Genomic DNA, 5,102 nt, shown 5'->3' with positions numbered 1-5,102 from the left:
TGACGAGTGTTTATAACTTGCGCAACAAACAAAGTGGGCCACTGAAAAATGTGTCTCTTCACAACGTTCTTGACTGGTACCCATTCGAGCCTTATGAACATACATGGTAACAATACCCTGTTGTTGTGCTTAAACATTCATTCTTAGACATTGTTTAGCGTTTTCTTTTTTTCTATAGCGTTAACATGGACTTGGCATCATCTGTAAGGAGTTGGCTCCCACAACTTAAAGATGAGGATGTCGAAATTACAGCTACGAAGGTGAAAGACGTAGGCATACAATGTCTAGAACACTTGAGGTATGTGCGAGAGTCGGACTTGGGGTTTTTAGCCCCTGTCGAAGGAAGAATTCTGCTTGAAAAATTGTCTGAAGTCAGCACTCCAGCTTTCTCCTCTACATTCCAAGTGGCCATTTTGGCGATGGCCTTTTTATGGCACCCAACCGGCCCAGTGAATGGGCTGAGAATTTCAGCATTCCTTGGGAGATGTTTTCACCTAGTTTGCTTCAAGCTTGCAAAGACCAGCAGAAACCCACAAAAGGAGACATGCATCAGGTAGTGAGAACATTGAGTTCTTTGATCATTGAACAACATCCCTCACCTGACCGACACAACTTTAGAATAATCGCAGCAAAGATTGCTGATAAGTTTCCCTCATCATTTCAAGATACATTGCAGGGCACAGTCGTTGGTTCAGGAATAGAAACTTTGATGTGGAAGCTTGAAAACTGTGTGAATAACAAGAAGAGGTCAGCACCACAGCTGCTACCGACTGAAATTGTTGATGACCCAGATTCCTTCCAGCCACAGAAACGGGCTGTCCGCGACTCCTATGGCTGTGTAGCCTGGCAGCCGGAACTTCCGTGTGGGGAGACTGTTCACACACAGGCAGAAAAGAGGAAACGTCTCTTGGTGTAATACACTAAGCTTCAACCAGATGAACGCTTTGTTAATGACCTTATGCTACAAACGTTCCCTTCGCAAAGAAGTAGCATCAACAACTCCAGCTCTGTTGGACATGTGAAGGAAAGTTGGCCTTTCTGGTTCAAGGAAGAATGCCTTGTGCAGCATGCAAAGCAACTTCTTGGCGATGAAGTTGTCAGGGCAATCGAAGTCAACATGGAAAAAGTGGGATTGCGTGTGTACCGTTACGTACACAGCCAGCTCAAATTGCCACGCGTAAAGAAGAGTTTGGAACGGACTGAGGAAGCAAAACGTCGCCTTCAGTGAGTGACACCCGAACATGAAAGTGTACTCCTTCTTCTTCTTGCACTGTTCAGCTAGGACGAGGAAATGGTCTACAAAATCCTGGAGGTAGGTGTGCTTTTTTTCAGCTTAGAACATTCAAGGCTGGAGGCAATGCATTCCTCCTGAAGTAAAACTTTGTCATGAATTTAAACACTTGGAGAGATGCCTCCAAGAAAAAAATTCCCTCAATGCTCACCCGATTGATTTGAAGGGTTGTAAAATTGTTAAAGTGCTGTCATCTCTAACTTGGGCCTGTATACACACAATTCCAGATCAATGTCAGGCTTGTATTTTCTAATGATTCATGAACCATAAAAACTGGATAGAAATACCAGAGAGTGTGCAGAAAAGCTGGTGAACTATAAACTTCTTGAATACCCAATACCGAGGAACATAAGAAGGTAGACGACACGGAGATCTGGGCTCTCGTCTCCTTTCTTGTTCCTTGATCTAAGGTTTTCAAGATGCACAAATGTGTCTATCCTTGCATGTGAAGGGACATTTTATGTAGGCAGTTTACACTATTGCCCAATGGTTATAAAATGTGTAACGGTCATGTAATAAAAGGAAACAAATATGACTCAAACAGCCTCAAGTCGGAGTCTAGAAATGCTCACATACATGTAAACCAATAGTGCTGCATGTTCCTAAGCTAGACGTGCCACACAACCAATACCATTAAATTTTACCGGTAATTTCAAGCAGGGTGAAATAGCTGGGAGCAACCAACTCGTCATGTATATTGTAAATTGTATTTTATTGGGTCCAGATTTTCTTTTCTTAAGAAAGCTGTGAAAGCTTCACATGTGTGGTCTGTGCAGGTCAGTTATACAGCCAGGGGGCCATAGTATATGGTCCTAATATTTACGACAGGACGGATGATTAGCTGAAAGTTGTAAAAATGTTTTAGTTATTGAATAAACATACGGTGTTACTATAAATTTGCTGAGTTTTAAAGAAAACCACTCAATCCGGCAACTTATGAAGTTCAATAAGCCTTGGACTTGGGCTAGTAGGTTTTCCTTTATTTTTGTTCTGCGCTGCTAAGGTCTACAAACTGGGACAATGAATGACGACGCGCACACGTAAACCTGTTGTTAGTTATGCCTTCCGTGTGTGTGCGTCGTCCTTCATCGTCCCAGTTTGTAGACCTGGCGCCGAACAAAAATAAAAAGGAAATAAGACTTATGACCACCTGGAGCGTGTGGGAAGCACTGTGATACTTTAAAGATACCACTTGTGCAACGGGCGCAATGCTAGCGAAGCAAAAACGCAGATCATAATGTCCTCTGTTTGCCTTTCATTAAACGATGGGGATCTTATAATGGTATTGTTTGATATACTTTTAATTAAAATATACGTGGGTCTCTTCTAACAATTCACAGGAAACTGCAGGGGACACCAATCTTGGAGACATGCCTGCCACGCCGAGCATTTGCATAAAAGGTTAGATCAAGATTGGTCTTCGTTGTCGTCATGTGACATTCATTGTGCTGCTTGCTTTTTTTTATGCAGGACGGAGCCTTTATATGTCCGCGGAATTCACCGTATGCATGGATGGAATCGCCGTGATCGCTACGCACAAAAGGAACTGTTGCATCGAAGTTTATGTTCCCGCTGTACTTCGTGCTCAATGGGCAGTATAAGCCTGAAGTAGCCCTGACAATGGAGTTTGTTCAGAGGTGAGAATGCCAGACTACTTTGTCACAAGGCTTGGTTTTCCCAAGGGCTCACAGCGTTACATGCTGCTGCAATTTACTCGAATGTGAAGAATTTGTCCAACTTTGTGTTAAAAGTTTATTTGTTATGCTTTGCTGCTTATAATTATAATTTTACTTCACAAGGCCGTCGCTGGCATCAATCCAGAAAAAAAAGCTCAAAGGCTCGGAAAACATCAAGGAAACAGCACAGTCTCTCACCAAATGTGGCAGCTTTGGGAGATGCCGTAGAGAACTATGCGTTTTAAAGTTTGACACGTTCAGTTCAAACTTTAAGCATTTTAAAAGCTTGTTAACCTTTTCAGTGCGCAAGGTAGCGTTTTGAGTTTTATTACAATAAAAATTACAGTTGACATACCTGCCTCTAGTGTAATTTTTGCTTCACACCCTATTGCCGACCCTACCCATACTCCAGCAGACGTTGTCGGGGTGACGGTACGTTTTACAGTTAAAGCCGTTTTCTTTGTATTCAGTCAAATAGGCCAAACAAAGCTTTACGTGAAAGAAAGCTGAAGGAACCATCGAGGCCTGTTTTTCTAGAGGCTGGCCAGCTACATAACTGGGGCAACAGTATTATCACAGAACCAGTATTTTTACAGGTTTGTGCGGTTAATTTACAGGCAACAGAAATATCACAGAACTTGTATTCTTACAGGTTTGCGTGGTTAATATACAGGCAACAGAAATATCACAGAACCTGTGTTTTTACTGGTTTGGATGGTTAATATACAGGCAACAGAAATATCAAGACCTGTATTTTTACAGGCTCGTGCAGAACAGAAAACGGGGAATATAAAGAGCTATCAGTTTTTTTTCTCACGGAAAAAAAAAATTGTAAAATCACAAAAAAATGTAAATCAAACTTTTTTGTGAAAGTACATTAAAAAAAAAAAAAAAAAAAAAAAAAAACAGCAAAGGTATAGTTGACATGTTTTTTCTGTAGTTTTCAGAAAATATTTTTTTACATTGTACCACTTTTACTTCGCTTATATAGAGCGGCGGTCGTTGCAACCAGTGCTGAAATGTCTCCACGACACGCTTTCCGAAAGTATGCACCAGCATTCTTGTGCGAAAGCGGTCCCTAAAGACTGAACCGCATGTAAGCGATTTAGCGAGCGACGAGACGAGCGACAGTGACGAGAGTCAGCAGGGAGTGACGGAGATTTCTCACTGTCGCTGGTAGCGTCGCTCGGTGTTTGGATTTCTAGAAAACGTCCTCATCGCCCTTGGTCGCTTGCTAACGCCACTTTCATGCGGCTTGCCTCATCGCGCGACTGACCGAGCGACAGCGAAGCGGGTCGACGTCACCTGTCTCGTCTCTTGCCGAATCGCTTTCATGCGGGTTATACTTAACACAGTAGTCCCTAATGGAGGCAACAGCAACGTACGTATAGAGAGAAACTGCTGCTGCCGATGATGATAATCATTGTCTAGGAGAAGAGGGTACGTATTGCCATCTTGCGGGCACGTAAGGCAGGCGTGCCGGAGCGTTGTCAGACGCCTGTGAAGAGAATCTCGTGGCACGACACCGTAACGACTCATAGAGATCATACATAGTAACTCTAGAGGAAAAGGTCCGCCATTTTCCCACGCGTTCTGGCTGCCGCAAGCGGCGGAGCATGCAGGCAGACCTTCGAGGTGCCACACATGGTTACAAACTGCCTTAGATTTCACGAATATAATTATATCATCAGAACAGTTTCATGAACTTCAACAATCCAGGAACTTACCGGTGGAAAGATATTCGCGTTCTTTTCGACGTTTTTTTCCCCCCATAGTGCGCATATGTGCGGCCTCGCGTCAACGCTAAACTAAACCAGGTAACCGGCTTCGCGAGTGGGCGCGCCCCAGGAATACGAAACCGCGCAACCACCAGACTTCCGAGATTTCGACAGAAGGGAAGTGAATGCAGCGTAATGCGTATATTGCTTTTTATAAGCGTTAGAATAGCTCAGAGTATACTTTACAACGTTAAATCACTGTTTATATTGCTGAGAGTTTTCACTCTTCGCGATTACCATTGAGACTGCCGTCCTCCAGCTGGCAACATTGGTTTCTTTCTCTTGTGTTCTGTCGCTCCCTTTCGCAGTCTTTCACTCGGGACCCCGGATGTCGGCGCACGGGATTCGCCACTGCTC

The 5,102-nt window shown here is 43.5% G+C and overlaps 1 pseudogene; it reads left to right on the top strand.

Annotated features, from left to right (window-relative positions):
- The first annotated feature begins 958 nt into the window (after positions 1–958).
- On the top strand, positions 959–2,932 carry LOC115315162 (annotated as a pseudogene).
- The last annotated feature ends 2,170 nt before the right edge of the window (positions 2,933–5,102 follow it).

Source organism: Ixodes scapularis, unplaced genomic scaffold, assembly GCF_016920785.2.
Source record: "Ixodes scapularis isolate PalLabHiFi unplaced genomic scaffold, ASM1692078v2 PGA_scaffold2__306_contigs__length_199485367, whole genome shotgun sequence".
NCBI classification, from domain to species: Eukaryota; Metazoa; Arthropoda; class Arachnida; order Ixodida; family Ixodidae; genus Ixodes; species Ixodes scapularis.
The sequence above is the reverse complement of the archived record's forward strand: the minus strand, read 5'-3'. Positions and strand labels throughout refer to the sequence as shown.